At 46.4% G+C, this 11,905-nt stretch overlaps 1 non-coding gene across 1 annotated transcript; it reads right to left on the bottom strand.

The window, feature by feature from the left end:
- Positions 1–234: 234 nt before the first annotated feature.
- On the bottom strand, positions 235–376 carry LOC119432034 (U4 spliceosomal RNA). The gene has a single exon (XR_005188109.1). It is a non-coding gene; the product is annotated as a U4 spliceosomal RNA (small nuclear RNA).
- Between the last annotated feature and the right edge of the window lie 11,529 nt (positions 377–11,905).

Here is an 11,905-nt window from a genome sequence, read left to right as displayed (position 1 = left end):
TCTCCTGCAGAGAATGGTGGGACGTCCATTGCTTTAGTCACATGGTACATTTATCCTCACATGTCCCCCTCCCACCTGCTCTCCGAATGTACGCCGTATTCCAGTGGCGGGTCGAGTGTGCCTGTTCTCACTGCGCTGTCGCCCGACTCCGCACTGCGCGGCACCCTGCTCCTGTTCTCCCAATGGAATTCGCCATAAGAGAGCGAGCAGTCTGATTTTGGATTTGTCAAAGAAGCCCCGTAGGGCCAGCCAAAAATTGCCATGGCCGACGGTATTTCACGTCGCCCCGGCGGGGTATTGGGAAAAGTTTTCAACTAGCAATAGTCGCCCCTCAGTTATCACTTCATTGGGTACGACACCGCCTCTGCGCAAAGCTGACCAGAGCTACGTTTCCATATAACCCTATTCCAACGGGCCACATTACATGTGCTGGTTCATCGCATGTAAAAATTGGGTTTGTCTCATTAAATATGTGTACGACTTATAAAGCTTTGTATTTTTTCTGTTACTCCACCTAATTCACCAGTTTCCTTTATCTAAAGTGAATGGTTGCTGTTGAATGTTAGTAGAAACTTGTTATAGTGCCTACATAAAAGCAGGTGGTCGTTTTGCGGGAAAACATTTGGAGGACGCTGAAGCTTCGTAAGAGTGAAACGTGATAGCAATCTTCTTCGTTCTGTGGTTTTACGTGCCAAAACCAGTTCTGATTATGAGGCACGCCGTAGTGGAGGGCTCCGGATTATATTTGACCACCTGGGGTTCTTTACCGTGCACTACAACGCAAGCACACGGGCGTTTTTTGCATTTCGCCTCCATCGAAATGCGGCCGCCGCGGCCGGGATTCGATCCCGCGGTGATAGCAATCAAAGATTTCTGACTGCTTCTCACGCTTCCCGGCAACGGCAGTTTATGTAACCGTAATGCTTACGCCGCCGACGCCGACGACGCTGACACCCGATTTTCTGCGAGATGGGGCCCTTAATTGCGTTAAATATTTTCAACGTGTCTTCATAGGCTGCGCCAGTGGCTAATTCCTGGTACTTTATTAAAGGGCCCAAACCACCTCAGATAATTTTTTAACATTTCAAGGAAACACGCGCATCGAGTTCAGAATGCCGTTACGATCAACGATGCCAAACGCTGCAGCCCTACGCGCCGGCGGAACGCCACAAAAAGCAAAAAAAAAAAAAAAAAAAAAACAATGCCGTCCTCCTCCCCTCGCCTTTCCGGTATCCCCAGCGTTCGTCACGATGTCAGTGGGGGAATCTGGTGATGTCAACTGCGGAAACGATGTCCATTGGTCGAACAAGAGCGTACGACTTCCGGTTAGTCTGCTAGCAGGTACGCGCGCTTTCTGCTCTTCCTCGTCGTGTTGCTCGTTTGTGCGCCCTTGCGAATCGGTAATTACAGCCCGCAACGCAAGTGCCAAATCGCTCGCGTTCCAACACAGTCGTGCTTAGCGGTCTGATGAGCTGCGCGAACAGAGTGCGACAGTGTTGGCCTTTCCAGACGTGCGCGCAACACAGGATCTATAGCGGCACTCTTCGCATCACGGGCTGGCACCGCAGCAACAGCGGGTATGTATAGCCGAGAAGCGCTGAGTCCACTTCGACGTTACCGGCACGGTACTCGTCGCACGCCGTTTGCCATTCGCGGGCCGCCGTTCGACAGCAGTTTTTGCTCGCGAACGGCGAGATTTGCTTGCCGTACGCAGAGAGGATGAGACCGAGACTCATTTGTGCGGCAGCCTCACTGCCACTGATCGCTCGACAGTGCCGATATCGTCGCTAGGCCTTTTCTGGTTCCTTTCAAAGCTAAAACAGACGGCGCTTCGAAATGAAATACCGACGCTCACAAGCCGCAATATTGTCTTATCGTTGTTATCGCTCTTCGCAATAATTGTACACAAAGAAGAAAAATACGCTGATATTAGCGGCGCCGTCGGCTGCGATGCGAGCACAGCCGAGCCCGTCGTTCCGTCGTCTCCCCCGTGCAGACCTATACCGTGCACTGCAGCTGAGCTGCAGTCGATGTTTTCGTTGCCGGTGGCGGAGGCGCGCAGCTCCGCGGTCGTCGATTGGCCCATTGATCGTGCAGCGGGCGGGGCGCCGGCCGAACTGCCGTCTACTTTGGACACTTCTCGCGCGGCAGATGTTCTACGGCACTGGCGGCCGGTTCGCCGTCGGTATATATGTGCCGCTAGCGTGGACGTGCCTTAACCGGAAGTAGGCAGTGTTTTGAGAAGCGTGTTGGCGATGACGTATGTCACGTGACCTTTCGAGAAGCACTCGGCGAGGAGGGGAGACCAGCCGATGAGGAAGGAAAGAGCGAAACGAGCGAGGGCCGTTTTTCGATCATCAAACACGTGTAACTTGCGCTATTACGGCACCATTTCGAAAAATTCTCGCGGCTACGTGTTCGTTGTGGACTCGTGCACAACTGCAACACCACAACTAAATTTCGACCTCTGGTTGGTTTAGGGGCCCTTTAAGACATGAAGTACAGGCAGCATCTCGCCACATTTACTGCAGATACGAGGTTTGTAACCAGTAAACAGGTGAGAGTGTGTGCCATACGTGTGGCCAATTCTAAGACAGCAAAAAATGACCTCAATTTGTCGTATACTTGCGCGGCGAAATCTCCGCGAGTGTAGCGAACGCCGGAGGAGGAAGGCACCTGGAGGTGGAGAAGATATTCGCCGCGTTCCCGCCCTTTTCGTTCGTGCTTCGACGCCGCCGTGAACGCTGGGCATGTTCGCGGTGTCCATACGCTCGCGCGTAACCCGCGTTCGCGAAGTGAAACGTCACTGTAATTTTTGTTATAGGCTTCCAATTTCCTACGTTTGGCTTAATAACGTGGACTTTGTGAAGTGTTTCGCTGTCCCACGTACTTTGCCAATAACTCCTCAGTTTCTTCCGTATTGGTAAGGCATCAAATATGTGGCGGGATATAGCTACGGAAGTGGTGCCAGCTTTCGTTGTTATAGACGTGGCAACATTGTTGGCAGGAACATTACCCTCGATGCTAAGATAACCAAGCACCCAGCATATTGTGACTTGTTTAGATACATAAACACTGCAAATTAATGAATACAGGTTGTTAATTACACGGGTTTTATGCCTTTGGGGCAACATTAAAGCTTTAACGATGCTTAAAGAGTCGGTAAATATTACTGCCTTTTGACCTTTCAGACTGTCAATGTGTCTCACCACCGATAGTACTGCATAGGCTTCTGCTGTAAAGATGCTTGTCTGGGTGTGGAGTACACCGGATTTCGAGAAGGATGGACCGACTGCCGCTTAAGACACGCCAGCATGTGACTTTCATGCGCTCGTGTAAAATTCACGGCAATAGTACTTTGACTTCAGTCCTAAAAATATTCGTTTGAATGCCTGAATCTGGTGCGTGTTTTGTAACTTCGATAAACGATGTGTCACATTCTGCCAGATGCAACTGCTATGGCGGTAGCAGCTTCGCCGGAGTCATTAAGCGATGTTCAAGTAGTGGAGTACCCATTTCTTCACTGAGATTTCTCGCGCATAGTGAGGGCTGCTTCGCTATAGGTTGGTTGTGAAAAAGTGGGGCAAATGTGGCATAGTTTATGGCGGAACAGGAAGAATGTTCATCTATTTAAATTTATTTTCAGGAAATATGTAAAACTGGCATATGATCTCTGAAGATGGAGTGACCACACGTTTCCTTCTACGTAAAGGCTTTGTACGGGCCCTATCCTGAAGGCCCCGCCCCGGTCGCGAGACGGATTCATAATTGTGAAATAGATCCGACATGTTTAAAGCACTGGGTGCAGCAGACTGATAAATTATCGTGTCGCAGTCAAGACATGAACCGACAAGAAATCTATGCAAGTTCAAAAGGCATTTCCGGTGACTGAACCAGGCTGAATCTGATAGAGCTTTATTAACTTCATTGTCTTCAAGCATTTAGCCTTTAAGTATTTGAAATGCGGAACAAATGTCAGTTTTAAGTCCAGGGTAATGCCGAGAAGCTTGTGCTCTCTGCTTACAGGTAACGTACTGCCAGGCAGCTCAATAGCAGGGTCTGGCACTATTCCTCTGTCATTCGCGAAAAGGACGCATGTACTTTTCCCCGGGCTCAACCTTAAACCGTTTTCATCAGCTCATTTAGCCACATTAATCAAGCCCTGCTGGACATGTAATTCGCAGATAGCCAAACCAATCTGCACATAATCTAAATCTACCGAGTAGAACATTGTTCGTGGCATTGCCGTGCGCAGAGAATTCATTTTCACAATAAGCAGTGTATACAGCTAAGCACACCGCCTTGCAGAACACCAATTTCCTAGGTGAATGACCTCGACAATGTCTGGTCAACCCTTACATGAAAGGGGCGGTTAGAAAGGTAAATTTGGATTGTACGTACTTAGCATATAGCCGGGGATATCATGGCGGAAAGGTCTCGCATAATACCGAAGCGCCATGTGACGTCATGCGCTTTCTCCAAGTCAACAAACAGAGAGAGAAATAACTGTTTGTGTATGAAGGCATCCCTAATATTTGCCTCAATGCGGACAATGTGGTCTGACGTCGATCTACCTTCTTGGAAGTCACACTGGTAAGAATGTAGTATTCCGCTGCTCTCTAGGACACAGATTAGGCAACGGTTTGTCGTCTTTTCGAAGAGCTTGTACATCCAGCTTGTCCAAACTATGGGTCTGCAGCTGCTAGGAAAGGACGGGGTCTTGCCTTGTTTAAATATGGGGATTACTATAGATTCTTTCTATGAAGATGGAATGTACCCCGCAGCCCACATGATATTAAAATAAGAGAGGAGCGTTTCTGGTGTTTCAGGGTGTAGGCGTTTAATCATTCAGTACATGATACGGTCAGCACTTGGTGCCGAGCTGTTGCAGCAAATGAGAGAAGTTTTAAGTTCAGCTAAACTATATGGGTGGTTGTAATCTTCATCACGTGCACATTCTTGATCAAGGTTCTGTCGCTCCCAGTTGTTCCCAGTTGGCTGAGTGAAATTGACCTGCGAGAATCCCGTCTGCCTGGACTGTTGCTTAAAGACCAACTGTAGTGACATTTCACTTTGGCTGAAATGGATTTGAATGGGTAGTAGATTTTATATATCATTTGGGCAATCTTGGCAAAGCTCCAGGGCTGTTAAAGGGCCCTCACCAAGCCACAAAGCAGATTTCGGTTATACATGTATGCTGGAAATTGTTACGTGTCCTCTAGGAAACGTTCTACCACAATAATATTTAAAATTGGTTCATTAATAGCCAAGATAAAAATATTTCAGTGCCACGAACCCGCGATCTCGGGAGGTGAGCGTCACCGCCAACATACAGTGGCCATTTACGCGCCCCGTCTAGCCTCCGCAAGCAAAATTACTTCCCTGCTTTCTCCCATGCCGGAGCTTGAGGATCGCGAACCCTCTGTCTTACGAGGCCCTCTGTCTTACGAGGCCCCATAGCCTCGTAAGACAGAGGCTACAGGCACTCCACAAAGTGCAGGAAACAGTGCATACATTCTTTGGAATCAAGTATACACCCTACAGAACAGCATGTTGAAAACTATCATCATCAATGGCTCATACCCCGGTGAGGCAGAGGCTACAAGCGCTCGGCAAAGTGAAGCGAACGGTGCATACATTCTTTGGAATCAAGCATACACCATACAGAACAGCATACGTTTCAATAAAGAACAAGCTCCAAGCAAGCTTCCGAGCCACGGCGAAAAGGTGATCCTTATAAGAATGTTAAACACGTAGCGCTCTCCGCATACATTTCCCGATAAAGATTACTGTTGCGCGAGCTGCCGCGGCGATGTCAGCTTTCGACGTGGAGTGTGACGTCCCTAGCCTTTTGTATATAAAATAACCAGCATAACTATGGGCGGCGGCGCGCACTGTCAAAATTACAATTACTCCCATTCTTAGCATTACTCTAAAGCCTTAAAAACATGGCATACCCCCCTTAGCAGTTGTGGTTTTCAACAGCTCCGCAGGGCCGTGATGGCGAGTTTTGTTTTTTCCATCGCATTTTTTCTTTTTTTGCTGCGCAGAGCACTTTCGCTGACGGTGTCGCACGCGAGCTGCGGCGTTTGTCTCGTTTCGTGAAACGCGCGATTTTACGCGCTGTGCACGAGAACACCTGAAGACTCGTTTGTGAAAAACTGTATCTTTATGTAAAAACTGTGGTCTTTATGTAAAACAAGCTATCAGCCACAGTCTCTTTCCCTCTTTATTTCCCTCGCCACCTTCGCTCGAATCACTAGAGACACCCTGATGGAGCCAGACTTTAAGCAGTGGATTTACAAGAACGAGAAGAAATAAATTGGGAGGGAAAATCTGTACGATAACACAAAGGGCAGGACAAAAACATATCGGAGCAAATATTCGGAACTAGATGCGTATGCTGCAGCAAAAATCCGGAGACCAGTCAGTACATCCTAATGGAATGCGAAGGGATTCACCCAGTGAGAACGTACACCTTCCAGAAGCGCTTGGAGCATCAACCGGTCAGCAGTCGAGATAAGCAAGAGGCGTTGAGAGTATTGGTGGAGAAAAAAAGTTGCAGTGGCTTAGCTCGGCTATGCCAGGATATACGTAGCGTTAGCAAAGGTTTAGCTGATTATTCTTAGCTTTCCTGGTTGTCTCCTACGCTCAACCGCTAATTGCCAGGCAACTACTTCGGGATCCGATGAGTCAAGCTTCTCCGTTCTTCTGCGCTGTTGAGCAGCATTTGCGCTCTCCTTCTCCATGGCTATACCACACTGGCAAACGCCAGTCAGAAGCGCAGCGGCTCCAGCGCAGTGTCAGACGGCGACTGCACAGCGAGCGCGCGCCGGCGCCAGTGCGTCTACCACGGCTACGACGTCACTCCTCTGGAATGCGCAGACCGGCGGCGGTGAGTCGCGCGCGGCGGAGTGCGCGAGAGGTGCCGGCTCCGGTGGCTCCGGTGGCTCCGGTGCGCAAGCCGTGTGACATCACTGATCCTTGCGCATGCGCAGCACGGCTCTTGATGTGCCGCGCGAAACTGGCTTGGCTAGGCCAGTGTAGCTAACGTTACAAAAGAAACAGGGAAGAGGCTGATACGACATCTCCTAAAGTCATAGCTAGCGGTACAAGGTAAAGCTTGAAGAAAAAAAGGGAGATGCATACAAAAATGCTAGATGAAAAAATGTATAGCATACCTGATTAAATCGGGCAGGTTAGGTGACTATTTGTCATCGCCCCGTTTCAAAGGGGATGCCATTAAAGCATCATCATCGTCTATGCAGCGTCCATGACAGCGTTCGCGCCCTTTCTGTTTGTGCTTCGAAGCCGTGGCGCTCGCTGTGCATATTCGCGAAGTTCCCGCGTTGACGAATTGAAACGTCACTAACTCTTTCCTCTCAATGTCGGCTAGAATATATAGACTGCCCTTATTTGCTCTCTGATCCCTGTCCCAACATTATGCCTAGCATTATTCGTTCCATGGCTCTGCGCGGTCCTTGTTCTCAAGCTTCTTTGTTAACCTCCAAGTATCTGAGAAGTACGTCAGTATTTATTTATTTATTTATTTATTTATTTATTTATTTATTTAAGTACCCTAAAGGCCCGTTAGGGCATTACATAGGGGGGGATGGAAAAGGTCAAATGGACGTGCACTGTGTAGAATATAAATAATATGGCAAGCTATGAGGTACAATAAAATTATCAAAACGTGGAACAGATATAAAGAAACGAAAACAACAACGAAAACGATGATTATACAATATCTGGTAGCGTAAAAAACGCAAGAGAACTGAAAACGCGAAGAGGACTACAGACACAGACAAGATGTTTCGCAAGTACATATCAGATGAAATGGAAAAAAATTATACAATACTAAGCACATAAAAACATGTTCAAGTAAGTATTCAAGCGTAATACGTGGGTTATGACAGGTTGACACACTCTAAGAAGGTTAGTAGTGCTGCATGAAATGATGATGATTCCGTAAGCGAGACAATGTTTGAAGGGATTGAGTTCAATTCGGCAATAGATAAAACTAGAGGCGAATTTTGATAAAGATTAGTCCTGGCAAATATAGGTTTTACTTTATGAATATGGTCTGTGCGCGTCGATATGTGAGCAGCGGGAAGAATATGAGCTCGGGCAAATGGAATGTTGCTGTGGAAGAGGCTATGGAAGAACGACAACCGTGTTAATTTCCTGCGCACGTCAAGAGAAGAGAGATTTAGTGATTTCTTTAAGGCTGACACACTTTGATAGCGAGAGTATGAAGACGAGATGAACCGCGCAGCTTTATTTTGAACTGATTCAAGTAGGTTCGTGAGATTTGAATGATGGGGGTGCCAAATTATGGACGCATACTCTAAAGAGGGCCTGATAAGAGAACTGTATGCGCGAAGCCTGGTATCTGTGTTCGCAAGGTGTAAGTGCCGTTTTAGGTAACCAAGTTTTTTACATGCTTTTGTGGTAATGTGTTCAATGTGTGTATTCCAGCTTAGATTGGAAGTAAGCAAGACACCCAAGTATTTGATTGAAGATGCTGTGTCAATAGTTATACCACGTATTTTATACTGGACAGAGGTAACTCGAGTAAAGGGAGCAAATTTTACGTGTTTAGTTTTGGCTATGTTGATTTCCATCTGCCATATGTCACACCATTCGGTAAGTTTTGTTAAATCAGACTGCAGCACAGTGATGTCGGCCGGGCAGTTTATTTCAGTTATACAAGACGCAGTCATCTGCAAAGAGACGTATTTGTGAAGTAACATTAGTTGCGATGTCATTTATGTAAATTAAAAATAGTAGCGGACCTAAGAACAGATCCTTGAGGAACTCCCGAAGTCACGTGAGTGCGGTTAGAAAAACAGTTGTTCAAAGAGATTACTTGAAATCGATTGGTTAGGAATTCCTCAATCCATCGCGTCGTCGTTAGAGTCAAGCTGTAGGTTCCGAACTTTCAGTTTTAGACTATTATGAGGCACCCGGTCAAAAGCTTTAGAAAAGTCAATGAAAATGGCGTCTGTGCAAACCAATTTGTGTAAAGAAATGTGAATATCGGTTATAAGTTCGTATAGCTGCGTCTGACACGAGCGATTTTGACGAAAGCCATGTTGGTTATTGAGCAGCAGACTATTTTCGTTAAGATAGGCTATAATGTGAGTGTACAGGATGTGTTCCAGTAATTTGCAACAAATTGATGTCAGTGATATAGGCCTGTAATTATTAGGATCTGTTGCGTCACCAGATTTAAATACCGGTATTACTAATGCTGATTTCCAATCTTGCGGCAGGCATCCGGTATCTAAGGATTGCTGAAAAATTAGAGATAACAAGACAGAAGAGTAGTGCGACGTTAATTTTAGAAGCTTAGCACTTATACCGTCAGGACCTGGGCCGGTTTTATGAGGAAGCCTGTCAATTGAACGAGAGACACCATGTTCCGATACCAAGATGGAAGAAAAAGCGAATTGAATTGAGGGTTGTTCAAGTATGTGAGTATTATCAAGTGGCAGTTCGTTAGTGAAAGCTGCTGAGAAGCATTTGCTAAATTGCTCTGCGCTATCTCTCGAGTCAAGCATGGCTCCGTTTTCGGAAATTAGTAAGGGAGCAGGGCTATTTGGTTTTGGGTTAACTATTTGCCAAAACTTTTTCGGGTCAGTTTTAATCATATTGGGAAGGGTGCAATTAAAAAAATTTTCTTTAGCTTCGAGAATTGCAGTTTCTGTATGGCGCGCTATGGCTTTGTAATTTTGCCAGTCTTCTGGAGCATTTGTTCGGGTAGCTTTTCTGAAAGCTCTTTTTTTCTTGTTTATGCATTTCTTAACTTCGCGGTTAAACCACGGATCACTCTGCCTTGAGCTAATCGTTATCTTTGGCACACAAATAGTTTCAACTTCTTTGAGTTTATCGCGGAATAAGCACCAGTTGTCATTTACCGATCTGTTTTGAAAAGTGTTTGCAAAGTCGGCTGTAAATGAGGCTAACATAGCAATAATTCTTCCAGTGTCAGCGCGTGCGTAGTTGAGAATGCATTTTTTACTTTATTTTGCTCGACAGCTTTCAATGCAAAGGAAGCTTGCACCACCCTATGATCACTTATTGGTTCTAGTACATGCGTCGCAGCAAGATCTGGATGATTTGTTAACAGAATGTCTAGTACGTGGTCACCTCGTGTCGGTTCGTGCACGAGCTGAGTTAACTGATGATAATGCAAGGTTTGTAGAAAATGAAGACATTGCCGATCTGTTGCTGTTTGTTTTCAAGGTCGACGTTGACCACTCGATACCTGGATAATTAAAGTCACCCCCTAATATCAATATGCATTTGGGAAGTGGGATATAATCTGTTGTACAGCATCATTGAAAAAATGAACAAATTCCGAACGGCTATCTGGTGGACGATAGCATGCGCCAATAACACATTGCGCATGCCCAATACGCGCAGAGACGCAGACTATTTCAAGTGGAGAGTCGACTTTCACGAGGCATGGTTGATATACCTTTTTAATGACTATAATGACTCCGCCTCCTCTAGAGCCTTCCCTGTCCTTACGAAGATTAAACGATGGGTCAAGTGCAAGTTCACTGCTTGTGATGTCACTGGAAAGCCACGTTTCCGTACCTATTACAATATCTGTGGTGCAAGAATGCATGAGTGTTTTTAGTGCGTCAATTTTGTAATAAAGGCTGCGGAAGTTTGCCAAGAGCAACGAGACTGCATGTGCGGAGGTAAACTTACGCTTTTCAGCTTGTTTGGGTCAAGTACTGGGAAGTTGGTTCCCTGCAACAACCTGAACTACTTTATTAGAAGCTGTGTCATACCAGGTAAACAGAGCCTTTGAAGTACAGAGAGGTAAAACGAATAGAAAAACGTTCGTTTTCTTCACAATTGCTCTTGGCAAAGTCGCGCAACTTCCTGCGAGCCAGTTGTACCTTAGGAGAGAAGTCTTCCTCTATCCATACTCTAGGGGACTCGAGGTTTTTCAGTTTGTGGGCATTTTGCAGCACTTCTGTTTTTGATTTAAAGTTGAGGAACTTAATGATGATAGGACGGTGAAAACCTTGACGGTGCTGACCAATACGATGGGCGCGTTCAATGTCACCAACAGTTGACCTTCAAGGAAGCTGCACAAAATTCCTTCACGATGGCCTCAGATTCGACATATCCTTCATGGCCTTCTTCGGGTATACCCTTGATTATGAGGTTGTTGCGCCTCATTCTGTTACTTATGTCATCTACAACATCAACGAGTTCTTCGTTTGCTTTAGATATGTTTATCTTAACTTCCTGAACAGAACTCTTGACGGCGTCAAAGTGCTTTTTCATTTCCGGTACATTACTCATTTTTTTCTCTATAGCGGTGACACGGGTATTTAAGGTTGCTATTTGTTGGTTCACTTGTTTTAAATCGGATGACATTTCTTCGCGAAATTCTTTCAGAAACGTAAGGACATCTTCGATCTTGGGCCCGGGGTTACTTTCTACGTCACCAGCTCGAAGCAAGAGCAGAGCAAGACACATGCACAGCAAAGTTAATGATGGTCTGGGGCAAAGTGTGCGAATAAAGCGCAAACTGTCATGGCAAAGTTCAACCCTACTGTGACTGGGCTGGCGGCATGCAAACAAACCGGATGCGAGCGCGGTATGTGCATAGATCCACACCCATTTGTACATCAAAAAAGGCACATGCACGGGGGATCAACGGCCACAAAAATCGCCCAAGGCTAATTGAACAAACTGAAAAGTATGGCCTACCTAGGGCAGGAAAATGCACAACTTAGCACATGCTGCTTGTGGCCGCAAATCCCAACGAGCCGATGCAGTGCTGGTGGTTTTATAGGCCCAGGTGGCGCTGCTCCAGATACCCGCGACGCAGGCTCAGTGAAGTTCGCTGTGGAACCCAGATAATCTTCAGATGATA

The sequence above is a fragment of the Dermacentor silvarum genome, chromosome 10 (genome assembly GCF_013339745.2).
Source record: "Dermacentor silvarum isolate Dsil-2018 chromosome 10, BIME_Dsil_1.4, whole genome shotgun sequence".
Taxonomy (NCBI): Eukaryota; Metazoa; Arthropoda; class Arachnida; order Ixodida; family Ixodidae; genus Dermacentor; species Dermacentor silvarum.
This window is presented reverse-complemented; position numbering and strand designations above follow the sequence as displayed.